General features: G+C 43.0%; 1 protein-coding gene across 6 annotated transcripts in view; it reads left to right on the top strand.

Annotated features, from left to right (window-relative positions):
• Positions 1-16400, top strand: part of LOC139408553 (microtubule associated serine/threonine kinase family member 4) — a 168820-nt gene that overhangs the window by 104692 nt on the left and 47728 nt on the right. The gene's annotated exons all lie outside the window — the stretch shown is intronic.

Genomic DNA, 16400 nt, shown 5'->3' with positions numbered 1-16400 from the left:
GTGTCTGGTGTGAGTCATCCCCTATGTGTAATATTAGCCATCAGGACAATCATGTTTCACAGTGATTCCAGAGAACAGAGTGAACTTTAATCAGGATTAATGAATTAGGAGAGATTAGCCTACTCGGCTAATTGCTGTGCTGCACAGAATGTATAATTTTCCCTAAAATATTTTCAGCCCATTACTGTAAATCAAGGGCAAGAGAATTACCTATAGGTGGTGCTGTTATAAGAGGTCTCACTTAGAGATATGAAACTTTGTATGTGGAGACTTAAATTTGTATGTAGTTGTCTTTCCTAATGCTGAACACATTTGCCTCAAGGACCCATAAGGTCTGTCAGGATAGACTTTCCTCCTTGGAAATGTGGAAATTCTTTGAAAAACCTATTTTATTTGCCCACTTATATCCTTTGTAAATCCACTCCACAAAGTCCTGTCAACTGTCAACATTTCTTAGGTTCAGCAAAGACATTACTGTGTTTGGCATTGATATCTAAAAAAAATAAAATAGAAAACTATTAACAATTTACCTTTTTGACTCTAACACTAATGCTTAAAATAATCATTAAAATAACGTATTCTCATGGACTAAAAGCCAGATTTATAAAAAATGTGATCTTTGGACTCTTAGTCCATGAAGAGTTCGGAAAAAGAACGTTGATGCTTTCAAAGATGCCACACTATACCAGTAGGAGCACATATGTTAAAATATGCTTCAAATTCTTATTCTCTGGCTTCCCGAGTAGCGTAGTGGTCTACGGCAGTGCAAGATGCGTCACTACAGACCTGGGTAAGATCCCGGGCTGTATCACAACCAGCCGTGATTGGGAGTCCCATAGGGCGGTGCACAATCGTCCCAGCGTCATCCAGGTTAGGGGACGGTTTGGCTGGGGGGGGGCTTTACTTGACTCATCGCACTCTAGCGACTCCTTGTGGCCGGGCGCCTTCAGGCTGACCCTGGTCGTCAGGTGAACGGTGTTTCCTCCTACGCATTGGTTCGGCTGGCTTCCAGGTTAAGGTTAAGCGGGCGGGTGTTAAGAAGTGCGGTTTGGCAGGTCATGTTTCGGAGGATGCGTGACTCGACCTTCACCTCCAAAGCCCGTTGGGGAGTTTCAGCGATGAGACAAGATCGAGATTGGGGAGAAAAGGGGGTAAAATACACAAATGTAATCACATGGTACATGTCTTAGCTTCTCTCAAACTATGTTAAGAGACTGGTCAAAAGATGGCTAAGTTGTTGACAAATAAAAAATATTTTGTTTACATTTAACCACTGTAAATCCACTCTAAATCCACTCGGACTAGTCTGCACTGTAAATCCACTCTAAATCCACTCGGACTAGTCTGCACTGTAAATCCACTCTAAATCCACTCGGACTAGTCTGCACTGTAAATCCACTCCACAGGGGCCTATTAACGTGCTCTCGTAGACATCCGTAATATTAACCACACTGAATGAATATCTGAATATCTCAAAAACAACTATTAACAACCCAGCTATTAACAACCCGTTCTTCGCATATGTAACGCTAATGTTCAAAATCATCTGCAACCATCTTCTCCTCATGACCATAAGTCAGATTCATTTCAGATGTTGTATTTAGACTCATTAAATCCGTCTTTAATAAACATGGTAATGCTTTCACTGATTGCACATAAAGGAAGAGCCTACATGATAGTGCATTCTTCAGTCTCTGGTGGCACAGCCTTAGACCACTGCGCCTCCCGGGAGGCCCTTTGGATTGCAGATTTTGAGTTGAAGATTTTGTAATTGACGCTGTAATTTCAGGTCAACACCAAACAGAATTTATCAACATTCCTATACATTTAGAATTGTGTTAATAAAATTATAATTCAGTTGTGTATATTAGATTGTATAACCAGCAGTTACGAATGCCACCATCAGACACCAGTCAGCATATCTGTCTAAGTGGACCCAAACTGTTACAGACCAATATCCATCCTGCCCTGCCTATCTAAGGTCTTCGAAAGCCAAGTCAACAAACAGGTCACTGACCATCTCGAATCCCACCGTACCTTCTCCGCTGTGCAATCTGGTTTCCGAGCCGGTCACGGGTGCACCTCAGCCACGCTCAAGGTACTAAACGATATCATAACCGCTATCGATAAAAGACAGTACTGTGCAGCCATCTTCATCGACCTTGCCAAGGCTTTCGACTCTGTCAATCACCATATTCTTATCGGCAGACTCAGTAGCCTCGGTTTTTCTGATGACTGCCTTGCCTGGTTCACCAACTACTTTGCAGACAGAGTTCAGTGTGTCAAATCGGAGGGCATGCTGTCCGGTCCTCTGGCAGTCTCTATGGGGGTGCCACAGGGTTCAATTCTCGGGCCGACTCTTTTCTCTGTATATATCAATGATGTTGCTCTTGCTGCGGGCGATTCCCTGATCCACCTCTACGCAGACGACGCCATTCGGTATACTTCCGGCCCGTACTTGGAAACTGTGCTATCTAACCTCCAAACGAGCTTCAATGCCATACAACACTCCTTCCGTGGCCTCCAACTGCTCTTAAACGCTAGTAAAACCAAATACATGCTTTTCAACCGTTCGCTTCCTGCACCCGCACGCCCGACTAGCATCACCACCCTGGATGGTTCCGACCTAGAATATGTGGACATCTATAAGTACCTAGGTGTCTGGCTAGACTGTAAACTCTCCTTCCAGACTCATATCAAACATCTCCAATCTAAAATCAAATCTAGAATCGGCTTTCTATTCCGCAACAAAGCCTCCTTCACTCACGCCGCCAAACTTACCCTTGTAAAACTGACTATCCTATCGATCCTCGACTTCGGCGATGTCATCTACAAAATAGCTTCCAACACTCTACTCAGCAAACTGGATGCAGTTTATCACAGTGCCATCCGTTTTGTTACTAAAGCACCTTATACCACCCACCACTGCGACCTGTATGCTCTAGTCGGCTGGCCCTCGCTACATATTCGTCGCCAGACCCACTGGCTCCAGGTCATCTACAAGTCCATGCTAGGTAAAGCTCCGCCTTATATCAGTTCACTGGTCACGATGGCAACACCCACCCGTAGCACGCGCTCCAGCAGGTGTATCTCACTGATTATCCCTAAAGCCAACACCTCATTTGGCCGCCTTTCGTTCCAGTTCTCTGCTGCCTGTGACTGGAACGAATTGCGAGACTTATCTCCCTCACCAACTTCAAACATCTGCTATCTGAGCAGCTAACCGATCGCTGCAGCTGTACATAGTCTATCGGTAAATAGCCAACCCAATTTTACCTACCTCATCCCCATACTGTTTATATTTATGTACTTTTCTGCTCTTTTGCACACCGATATCTCTACCTGTACATGACCATCTGATCATTTATCACTCCAGTGTTAATCTGCAAAATTGTAATTATTCGCCTACCTCCTCATGCCTTTTGCACACAATGTATATAGACTCTTTTTTTCTACTGTGTTATTGACTTGTTAATTATTTACTCCATGTGTAACTCTGTTGTCTGTTCACACTGCTATGCTTTATCTTGGCCAGGTCGCAGTTGCAAATGAGAACTTGTTCTCAACTAGCCTACCTGGTTAAATAAAGGTGAAATAAAAAATATATAAAAAAAAGTCCATGACAGGCCGCAGAAACATGTATTAACCAATAGAAATCCTTGCGCAATGAATGCGCTTCCAATGAAGTTTGACTTCAAATGTATCTTCGGACTAGTCTGCACAGCTCCATCTAATAACAACTAATGTACCGGTAAAAGTGTTTGCCTTTGAAATCACCCTCACTTATCTGGAGGCCAGAAGCAGAGCTAAACCATAATTAGAGAAGGGATGTGCCTGTCACATGGCTCTACTGGGACACAGAAAGGGGGGCTGAGAGTCCTGCACTGCTACCTGACGTTAGCATCATTGCTTCACAATTTAGGAGCGTGTTATATCACAGGTCCGCACAAGGAACCATGGGTTTTTACAGACCATGTGACCTTGTTATCAAGTGAGCCTGAGTTTTTACAGACCATGTGACCTTGTTATCAAGTGAGCCTGAGTTTTTACAGACCATGTGACCTTGTTATCAAGTGAGCCTGAGTTTTTACAGACCATGTGACCTTGTTATCAAGTGAGCCTGAGTTTTTACAGACCATGTGACCTTGTTATCAAGTGAGCATGAGTTTTTACAGACCATCTGACCTTGTTATCATCAAGGGACCATGAGTTTTTAGACCATGTGACCTTATCATTCAGGGACTCTGGGTTTTTACAGACAGTGTGACCTTGTTTTTACAGATCATGTGACTTTTTCTTGGCCAGGTCATATGATTGTACGATAGAACCATAGCAAGTCTCCGTGCAATGCAGACAGAAGACCATCTACAGCTAGATAGAGCCAGGATTTCTTCCTGGTCAGGTAACGTGGTTTCAGGAAAGACTCATTGGTTGTACTTTGGCCACTTTTGGAGTACTAAATCAGTGAGTAGTCAATGCATGTGTCCCGTAATTGGTTCCCATCCTTTTTCCTTGACTGGGTGTCAATGAGTGTTAGTGTTTCCCCTCAGGGAGAGGTATCTCACCAGGCTCCTCAGGTGGAGGCACACTGTGTAACAGGAACCTGACTGAGATCACTGTTGACGCCATGCTATCTCCTGTTGATCGTATGGCTGCATGCCTCTCCTCTTACCCAGCTGCCTGCCCAGCCCCCCTTTTAACACACACATGCAGGCTGATCTCAGCCAAATTCAACAGCCAACTGTCAAGAATGTGTGCTTAAGACCGGCCAGCCCATGGGACGTTCTGGAGGGGTGCCAGATTGTGAAAGCTGTGAATGCACCGCAATGTCTGTTGATGATGCAGCGCCACCCTAACCCCTCCCCCTGCCTGGGACGCGGAGTGGTAGATGCCGCCTGTTACATGATATGGAGCATGTTGAGCTGGTAGAGAGGGAGCAGGTTGAGTGAGTGTATGGGATACAGATATACACAGACAGGAAAAGCAAAAGTATGCTGTTATAAGGTGTCCCTGTCATAGAGGCTTATAACCACCTGATGTTAAAGTGTTGGCAATCCCTGGAGTACTTTTTCTTTTTGGGTTTTGGGACAGCAGTTAAAGGACGCTGCAGTGTCTGCTCTGCCAGTGTGTGTGTATGCCGCAGCTGGCTGCAGATGTGCCCGTACAGCAGAGTAAGTTTGCAGCCTTGGAGGAGGAGGGTGTCTGTTTGAGTAGGGGTGCTTGTCGCTGGGACTGTTGTAGGGGATGGGTCGCCCCCCACCCCCATGTCACTGACACCCGGCGCTTCTCTTCGCCGTGTCTTCTGAGACCCCACGTCCCGCTTCCTGGAGGAGGCTGGCATGACTTTGGCACAATGTCGGACTCCAGTCTGTGGACGGTGCTCTCCAACTTTACCATGCCACACTTTCTCAGCGGGGCCATGCTCAGACGATCCAAAAGGTAACCTTGATGACAAACCGTATGTTTTGTTCAGTGAGTGTAGGTTTGGTTCTTCTGTCATATGTAGGCTACTTGGGACTCAGCAGCCAGAGTGTTTTGAAGAATTCAGAGTTTGGTAGAGAACCAAGCCTATTCTTTCTTCTACCTTTTGAATTGGACAGACCATGGAAGGACTGTGGACCAGGGAAGGCGAATGTGTTGTTGCCTTGTTGGGGTCATCTTGAGATGTTTTGTGATGACGTTAACGCAGCACCGTAAGTTGGGTGTTGCTGCTTCCCTATTGTGTATGATTGAGCCTTGTGGTGCTGTAACGCTGGGGGAATGTTTGATTCCTATCAAGGCAGTATCTTGTGGGCCATGCACTCTATAGAGGATGTTTACCGACACAGTATGATTACCACGTTTCCTTAAATTGGAATAAAGGAGTGTCGACTCTTAGGAATATTATTTGAGATTATCACAGATTCCTATGAATCTGTCACCTCATTAGAAAATAAGCCAAATATATAATTGTTTTTTCAGACTCATCCCATGAATACTGTGTGTCTTTAAGATTGTCTTTGGAGTTTAAGTTTCATACAATCACCTTTCATAGTACTGTGACAGTCTATCACTGTAGCACTGCATCGTCCAGAGGATTGTAAGTTATATAGCGCTCTTCCTCACATCCCAGTTCTTTGTGTAAACTAGTGCATTTGGTCCAGTCCCTCTGAAACTCATAATATTTATAATCCACGGCATGACCTATTTTATATTAAAGAACAGCTTAATATGAAATGGATGTCCTCGCTGCTCTGTATTTTCAGGACATGCTGTACTATGCCATGCCATAATCTATTCCTTTCATCTGCAAATCACCAGGGGTCTTTTTCTGTATAAGAACATTGATTGGGAGTAACTGAAACAAATTAAGAGAGGCTGTAGTTGATTGTAGCCTAAATGGGCAGGGTCAAAGCTCACCAATAGATGGTTTGTGCTTTGAGTGAATAAGCATGTATATATCAGTGATAACTGATTTGATTATGTGGAGAACAGATGGGCTGTTGTCCCATGTGAGCAGTGGTGGAAAAAGTACCCCATTTTCTTGAGTCAGAGTAAAGACACCTTAATAGAGAATGACTCAAGTAAAAGTCACCCAGTAAAATACTACGTGAGTCAAAGTCTAAAAATATTTATTTTAAGATTCATATTTCCTATGTGTGCCATATTTATCATGCCATTTGTCAGATATTTGGTTTTAAATATACTTACAGTAAGTATTTTGGGCTCCCAAGTGGGGCAGCAGTCTAAGGCACTACATCTCAGTGCAAGAGGTGTCACTACAGTCCCTGGCTCGAATCCAGGCTGAATCACATCCGGCTGTGATTTGGAGTCCCATAGGGCGGCGCACAATTGGCCTAGCATTGTCTCTGTTTTGTTATATTTCTATCTGTGATGCCACTTGAACCATTCAGCCATCTGAAGAAGTGCCTGATGTTTGGTATTTGTGTTGTGACATTATCCATTATTTCTAATACAACAATATGATGACCATTTTTCAAGTAGAATCTTTGAGGCTAAAAGGACATGCAATATGGGAATATATTTGTTACGTATTACGTTTTAACAATTTTAACAGAATAATTTCTGTGAAAGCAGTAATCCCCAATGACCAAAATATGACTCATTGTGCATTAGTGTCAGATACTTTAGCTGGGGAGGAAGAGCACATAATCTCTACCCTTTCTGTGTGCCTGTCCGTTGGATATTGGGGTGACGTCAGCTCACCTGACATCTCTTGACAAGGAAGAAAAGCTCAAAGATGTAAAAAAAACAAGAGGAATCATGACTTCTTGTTGCTGTCATGGGTCAAGATAAGAGAGACTTGATTTGCTCAGATTGGAAAGCAGTGTTGTAAATTATTGGCTATTTTAATGCCTTGCTGAACTAGAAGCTAGTAAACAAGCCATAATCTAAGACATTTTTTACTTGATTTACAACATGAAAAGTATTGTACTGTAATGTTTCATTCGCCAGGAAATTAATGTAATAGAATGCACGAACAGCAGAGATTTTATATTTCCACACAATTTGTCTCAACAGGGTTTCCTTTGTTGCCTCGATCAAACAAGACCGAACCTTTATTTTAACTAGGCAAGTCGGTTAAGAACAAATTATTGTTTACACTGACGGCCTACCAAAAGGCCTCCTGTGGGGACGGGGGCTGGGATTAAAAATAAAACAAATAAAATACAAATATAGGACAGAACACACATCACGACAAGAGACAACACTACATAAAGAGAGACCTAAGATGACAAGATAGCAAGGCAGCAACACATGACAACAACATGGTAGCGGCACGACATGGCAGCGGCACGACATGGCAGCGACACAACATGGCAGCGGCACGACATGGTACAAACATTATTGGGCACAGACAACAGCACAAAGGGTAAGAACATTAACCTGGCTTGAATCCATTTACCTTTTTTACACAACAGACGGTGGTTTGTTTGATAAAAACGCTCTATTCCATTGCCAGAGAGACTGATTGCTTGCTAGCTATGTGCTGATTTCACATGGTGCACAATAATGGCTGTGAATGAGGCGGAGAGGTTTTGCATATCACTGAGACTGGCAAACCTTGCTAGGCACAGCACACAAGCAGGACTGGCCTACTTTCTCTGTATCGTCTTTGCCCTGGGCTCCTTGATTCCCAGTATAAAGCGTCATTAGACAATCACGTTTTGCTTTCTCCCCCCCCTCTTAATCTGTCATGAGTTGTATACTGTACCACAGGATAAATAACACTGATGAAGGCTGTCCTGCTAAAATGTGTTGTGTTTTAGAGAAGGGCTTTTCTGTCAATGTCCGTTTGTACACCGAGAGTGACACTCTCTCATACAGCCTAACCTGTACTGTGGTGGCAGTTTACACTGAACAATAAACTAACTAGCTAACTAATGTTGTTTTTGCCTGGCCCTGTAAGTATAAGGCAACGGGGAAGTGATTTTGCCCTCTATCTCTCCAGTTAAACGGCCTGTTGTGATGGCTTTTTGGGTGTAACATGTCTCTATGAGAATGGGGACATGGTGAGGGAGTAGATTTGAGCAGTAGTGTAATGACAATACTACGTTTGTATTACTATTCTTGTGTGGACCGACCCTTGACATTAGACCTGTCTGTTTGGAAAGGAAGGGAAAGGGGGATACCTAGTCAGTTGTACAACTGAATGCATTCAACTGAAAAGTGTCTTTCGCATTTAACCTAACCCCTCTGAATCAGAGCGGTGCGTGGGGCTGCCTTAATCGACATCCACATCTTCGGCGCCCGGGGAACAGTGGGTTAACTGCCACATTTTTACCTTGTCAGCTCGGGGATTCGATCCAGCAACCTTTCGGTTACAGGCCCAGCACTCTAACCACTAGGCTACCTTTGTGTGTGCGTGTACCTGTCTAGAGAAGGGCCGTTGAGTGAGGAAGTGAGTGCGACTCATTGTGTCCACTGGGCAGAAGTGTGGTACTCTCCTGGTCTATTCCTGCACTGACGGGGCATAAATAGCCTGGGTTAAACTCTCCGGGTCTAATCCTACACTGACGGGGCATAAATAGCCTGGGTTAAACTCTCCTGGTCTAATCCTACACTGACGGGGCATAAATAGCCTGGGTTAAACTCTCCTGGTCTAATCCTACACTGAAGGGGCATAAATAGCCTGGGTTAAACTCTCCTGGTCTAATCCTGCACTGACGGGGCATAAATAGCCTGGGTTAAACTCTCCTGGTCTAATCCTGCACTGACGGGGCATAAATAGCCTGGGTTAAACTCTCCTGGTCTAATCCTGCACTGACGGGGCATAAATAGCCTGGGTTAAACTCTCCTGGTCTAATCCTGCACTGACGGGGCATAAATAGCCTGGGTTAAACTCTCCTGGTCTAATCCTGCACTGACGGGGCATAAATAGCCTGGGTTAAACCTTATCCTCTTGGACTCACCACCTGCATAGTGGATATTATTCAGCTGTTTCGGCTCCCCTGATTGACATTTCACAATGTCCCTGTCCACCAGCTTGAACATCTGTTATCTGAAGCAGTTTATAGTCGTTTGGCAGACAGGTAGGTGCCCCCAGAGCAAACATGATTTACCTCCTGACGGACCAGGAGTTTCCATTGCTTACACAAGTGGAGAGAATACCTTTGAGTTTGAGATAGGGGTAACACCAACTAGAAATACAGTGCACTTTGAAAGTATTCAGACTGCTTCACTTTTTCCAAATTGTGTAATGTTACAGCCTTATTCTGAATTGATTACATTTATTGATATTTTTTTTATTTATTTTCAAACCAGTTTTTGCTTTGTCATTGAGATATTCTGTGTAGTTTGAGGGACATTTTTCTTTTACAGCAATTTTAGAATAAGGCTATAACGTAACAAAATGTGTAAAGTGGTCTGAATACTTTCAGAATGTACTGTGTGTGGCATCATACTGTATATTCATCTTAAACCCCTCCATAGTTAATGTATCTACCTAATGCTCTTCCACCGAAGTCTGAACAAGTATATTGTGTTATGTGGTTATAATGCATTGTAAGACTTGTCATAAATATGCTAACTTAATGGCAACTGTTTGACTAGCTCAAATCATAGTTTGTGAGGAATCCCTTTTTTCATAATTCCTATTCATTTCACATTTGAAGATATTTGTACTAGACGGCCCCTTTTTCCTTATTGTCATGATTAACCCTAATAGATGATTTGGCTTGTTTGTTAGAAGACATCCTCTGTCCGCCATGACTGTCACACTGTTCGCACTGTGCAAGCAATCCCATTATTGTTCCGTGTCACTGAAATCCAATTGTCTTCTGGTATAATATGACAAAAAAGCATACTATGCAGGCCTCTGTCCAAGCAAACAGCCATCTCCTATGGATGATGTCATTTTGGAAAACAGTTCAGTGAGTTCTCTAAGCTGACAACTAAATGTAGGATTCTGCTGATTAATAACATATGGCTATTGATTCACTAAAATGCATATTCCACCAAAAGCATCCCTTTTGATAAGTTGTGAAGACGTGGATGTCGATGAAGGCAGCCCCTCTATGATACAGAGGGGTTGGGTTAAATGTGGAAGACACATTTCAGTTGAAGGCATTGTTGTACAACTGACTAGGTATCCCCCTTTCCCTTGAAAGGAGAGACAATGATCCCTCTCATTTGCAAAGAGATGGGATATGATAATATTCATAAATGGGGAATCAGGGTTCGATTCCGGAGAGGAAGCCTGAGAAACAGCTTCCACATCCTAGGAGGGCAGCAGGCACGCATATTACCCACTCCTGACTCAGGGAGGTAGTGATGAAAAATAACAATACCGGACTCTTTAGAGGCCCTGTAATTGAAATAGGTACGCTTGAAATCCTTTAATGAGGATCCATTGGTGGGCAAATTTGATGCCAGCTGCTGCGGTAATTCCATGTTCAATAGTTTATCTTAAAGTTGCTGCAGTTAAAAAGCTAGTAGTTGGATCTCGGGTATAAGCTGACGGTCTGCCGCGAGTTGAGCTACGGCCTTTCTCAGCACCGATACGCTTAACTGAGTGTCCCTTGGGGTCTTAAAGTGTTCAAAGCAGACCTTCGCCTGAATACCACAGCTAGGAATAATGGAGAAAGACTGGTTCTATTTTGTTATTGTTTTCTTCTGAACTGGGCCAGTGGTTGAGGGACTGCCGGGGGTATCATTTTGTGCCGCTTGAGGTGAAATTCTTGGACTGGCGCAAGAATGTTTTCATTAATCAAGAATGAAAGTCAGCGTTTTAAAGACTTTCAGATACCGTTGTAGTTCCCACCATAACAATGCCAACTAGCGATCCGGCGGCTTTATTCCCATGACCCGCCGGGCAGTGTCCGAGAAACCAGATTCTGGGGAGTATTGTTGCAATGCTGAAACTTACAGGAATTAAAGGAAGGGCACCAGTGGAGCCTCAGCATTAATTTGACTCAGGAAACCTCGCCCGGACATGAAAAGATTTGACAGCTCTTTCTCGATTCTGTGGGTGATGGTGTTTTTTGTTAATTCCAATAACGGACATGACAATTTAATCACCTTTAAACTAGTTATGCGGCCAGAGCGGTCGGCGTCCAACTTCTTTGCGGGACAAGTAGCGTTCAGCCACACGAGATTGAGCAATAATAGGTCTGTGATGCCACGGGCTGCACGCGCGCCACACTGAGCCTTCGCCGAGAGGCGTGGGTAATCCGCTAAAGCCTACTTGTGATAGGGTTTGGGTATTGCAATTATTTCTCATGAGCGAGGAATTCCCAGTAAGTGTGTATTATAAACACGTTAAGTCCCTGCCCTTTGTACACACCACCCTTCGCTACTACCGATTGGATGGTTCAGTGAGGTCCTTGGATTGGTTACCGTAGGTGAACCTGTGGAAAGATCATTAACGGGTTGCCAGCTGTGCTCCAAAACAAAATTATGCTGTGGGCTAGGTAGTTATAGGGTGCTCATGCCCCCTGCCTTTCTCTTGGTGCGGGATTCTGTGCCAGGAAGGGGCTTCGGCTCTCGCCCAAGCTCGGTTCCCTGCATCTCCCAATGTCGCCTGTGTTATGCCTGACCGGCTCTCCCCCTTTCTGCACGGCCTGTGGGTAGGTGCGTCGGCCATATCTGAGGGGGATTGGGTGCCGCCTCGGTCTCCCATAGCCTATAGAATATTCACATACTGTATTTAGGCAAGTTGGAGTTGGCCAACTCACATTATATAGTTAGTGCCTTTGTAACAGTGTTTTGAGACGTCAATAAAAAACACACAACATAGAAAGTTTATTTTATTTATTATTAGTAACTAATCATTATTTAAACTTCAAGACATGCCACCAGGGGTCTCTTCACAGTCCCGAAGTCCAAAACAGAGGCCGGGAAATGTACTAAATGACTACATGAAACTCTCTTCCACATCGGGTAACTTCAAGCTAGTAGGATAATCTTCTTTTTTTTTAAACACATTAAACACCTCACGTTACAACACGGGCTGTGAAGAGACACACTGTAATATTGTACATTTTATATTGTAAATGGGTATATTGCAATGTGTTGCTTTGTTCCTGTTTGGACCCTAGGAAGAATATCGGCTGCCTTGGCAACAGCTAATGGCAATCCTAATAAAATACTAAATACTAGTAATCTACTGTAGTCTGAGTGTTCTTTGAAAATAACAAGGTTTTCCAGTTCCTACGTTTCTGTTCTTATAAAACCTGTACTTTGGAGCCATGACAACCATGATCCTGAGATTCTGAGCTTTTTTCCTTTTTCTTCAATTTCTCTGAGATTTGAGGCTGAATAGAATCTGTTCAGAGTTAGATTAGTCATTACACTGTCATCTAGCAGCACTAAGGCTTCATCCCATCTCTGCAGAGACATATTCATTGGCTGCCTTCCAAATCTTCTACTACTAGCCACTTGCCGTAGGCACTTCTATAGATCTCAAATTGTTGGATTGGATTATTCACCTAGTCTATATCGGAGGGTAAGATGGAGATATTGCTTCTACCAATCTTTTCAGATCTACAGTTGAAGTCGGACGTTTACATACACTTAGGTTGTAGTCATTAAAACTCGTTTTTCAACAACTCCACAAATTTCTTGCTAACGAACTATAGTTTTTGGCAAGTCAGTTAGGACATCTACTTTGCATGACACAAATCATTTTTCAGACAATTGTTTACAGACAGATTATTTCACTTATATTTCACTGTCACAATTCCAGTGGGTCAGAAGTTTACATACACTAAGTTGACTGTGCCTTTAAACAGCTTCCAGTAAATGATGTCATGGCTTTAGAAGCTTCTGATAGGCTAATTGACATCATTTGAGTCAATTGGAGGTGTACCTGTGGATGTATTTCAAGGCCTACCTTCAAACTCAGTGCCTCATTGCTTGACATCATGGGAAAATCAAAAGAAATCAGCCAAGACCAAAAAAAAAATACTGTAGACCTCCACCAAGTCTGGTTCATCCTTGTTAGCAATTTCCAAACAGCTGAAGGTACCACGTTCATCTGTGCAAACAATAGTATGCATGTATAAACACCTTGGGACCACGCAGCCGTCATACCAATCAGGAAGGAGACTGGTTCTGTATCCTAGAGATGAACGTACTTTGGTGCTAAAAGTTCCAAATCAATCCCAGAACAACAGCAAGGGACCTTGTGAAGATGCTGGAAGAAACAGGTTCAAAAGTATCTATATCTACAGTAAAACGAGTCCTATATCAACATAACCTGAAAGGCCGCTCAGCAAGGAAGAAGCCACTGCTTCAAAACCTCCATAAAAAAGCCAGACTACAGTTTTCAACTACACGTTGGGACAAAGAGCATACTTTTTGGAGAAATATCCTTTGGTCTGATGAAACAAAAATAGAGCTGTTTGGCCATAATGACAATCGTTATGTTTAGAGGAGAAAGGGGAGGCTTGCATGCCGAACAACACCATCCCAACTGTGAATGCACGAGGGTGGTAGCATGTGGTGGGGGTGCTTTGCTGCAGGAGGGACTGGTGCACTTCACAAAATAGATGGCATCATGAAGTAGGAAAATGATGTGGATATATTGAAGCAACATCTCAAGACATCAGTCAGGAAGTTAAAGCTTGGTCGCAAATGGGTCTTCCAAATGGACAATGACCCCAAGCATACTTCCAAAGTGGTGGCAAAATGGCTTAAGAACAACAAAGTCAAGGTATTGGAGTGGCCATCACAAAGCCCTGACCTTAAACCTATAGAACATTTCTGAGCAGAACTGAAAAAGTGTGTGCGAGCAAGGAGTTCTACAAACCTGACCCAGTTACACCAGCTCTGTCAGGAGTAACGGGCCAAAATTCACCCAACTTATTGTGGGAAGCTTGTGGAAGGCTATCCAGAACGTGTGACCCAAGTTAAACAATTTAAAGGCAATGCTACCAAATACTAATTGAGTGTATGTAAACTTCTGACCCACTGGGAATGTGATGAAAGAAATAAAAGCTGAAATAAATAATTATCTACTATTATTCTGACATTTCACATTCTTAAAATGAAGTGGTGATCCTAACTGACCTAAAACAGGGAATTTCTACTAGGATTAAATGTCAGGAATTGTGAAAAACTGAGTTTAAATATACTTAGTTAAGGTGTATGTAAACTTCCGACTTCAACTGTATGTAAAGTTTTAGGGGCTAAGGGCCAATTTGGAACTCCATAATGCAGTGCATTGCGAAAGTATTCGGCCCCCTTGAACTTTGCGACCTTTTGCCACATTTCAGGCTTCAAACATAAAGATATAAAACTGTATTTTTTTGTGAAGAATCAACAACAAGTGGGACACAATCATGAAGTGGAACGACATTTATTGGATATTTCAAACTTTTTTAACAAATCAAAAACGGAAAAATTGGGCGTGCAAAATTATTCAGTCCCCTTAAGTTAATACTTTGTAGCGCCACCTTTTGCTGCGATTACAGCTGTAAGTCGCTTGGGGTATGTCTCTATCAGTTTTGCACATCGAGAGACTGAAATTTTTTCCCATTCCTCCTTGCAAAACAGCTCGAGCTCAGTGAGGTTGGATGGAGAGCATTTGTGAACAGCAGTTTTCAGTTCTTTCCACAGATTCTCGATTGGATTCAGGTCTGGACTTTGACTTGGCCATTCTAACACCTGGATATGTTTATTTTTGAACCATTCCATTGTAGATTTTGCTTTATCTTTTGGATCATTGTCTTGTTGGAAGACAAATCTCCGTCCCAGTCTCAGGTCTTTTGCAGACTCCATCAGGTTTTCTTCCAGAATGGTCCTGAATTTGGCTCCATCCATCTTCCCATCAATTTTAACCATCTTCCCTGTCCCTGCTGAATAAAAGCAGGCCCAAACCATGATGCTGCCACCACCATGTTTGACAGTGGGGATGGTGTGTTCAGCTGTGTTGCTTTTACGCCAAACATAACGTTTTGCATTGTTGCCAAAAAGTTCAATTTTGGTTTCATCTGACCAGAGCACCTTCTTCCACATGTTTGGTGTGTCTCCCAGGTGGCTTGTGGCAAACTTTAAACAACACTTTTTATGGATATCTTTAAGATATGGCTTTCTTCTTGCCACTCTTCCATAAAGGCCAGATTTGTGCAATGTACAACTGATTGTTGTCCTATGGACAGAGTCTCCCACCTCAGCTGTAGATCTCTGCAGTTTATCCAGAGTGATCATGGGCCTCTTGGCTGCATCTCTGATCAGTCTTCTCCTTGTATGAGCTGAAAGTTTAGAGGGATGGCCAGGTCTTGGTAGATTTGCAGTGGTCTGATACTCCAATTTCAATATTATCGCTTGCACATTGCTCCTTGGGATGTTTAAAGCTTGGGAAATCTTTTTGTATCCAAATCCGGCTTTAAACTTCTTCACAACAGTATCTCGGACCTGCCTGGTGTGTTCCTTGTTCTTCATGATGCTCTCTGCGCTTTTAACGGACCTCTGAGACTATCACAGTGCAGGTGCATTTATACGGATACTTGATTATACACAGGTGGATTGTATTTATCATCATTAGTCATTTAGGTCAACATTGGATCATTCCGAGATCCTCACTGAACTTCTGGAGAGAGTTTGCTGCACTGAAAGTAAAGGGGCTGAATAATTTTGCACGCCCAATTTTTCAGTTTTTGATTTGTTAAAAAAGTTTGAAATATCCAATAAATGTCGTTCCACTTCATGATTGTGTCCCACTTGTTGTTGATTCTTCACAAAAAAATACAGTTTTATATCTTTATGTTTGAAGCCTGAAATGTGGCAGAAGGTCGCAAAGTTCAAGGGGGCCGAATACTTTCGCAAGGCACTGTATACTGAACAAAATATAAACTCAACATGTAAAGTGTTGGTCCCATTGTTCATGAGCTGAAATAACATTTTCCAGACATTTTCCATACGCACAAAAAGTTTATCTCAAATGTTGTGCACAAATT

The sequence above is a fragment of the Oncorhynchus clarkii genome, chromosome 5 (genome assembly GCF_045791955.1).
Source record: "Oncorhynchus clarkii lewisi isolate Uvic-CL-2024 chromosome 5, UVic_Ocla_1.0, whole genome shotgun sequence".
Taxonomy (NCBI): Eukaryota; Metazoa; Chordata; class Actinopteri; order Salmoniformes; family Salmonidae; genus Oncorhynchus; species Oncorhynchus clarkii.
This window is presented reverse-complemented; position numbering and strand designations above follow the sequence as displayed.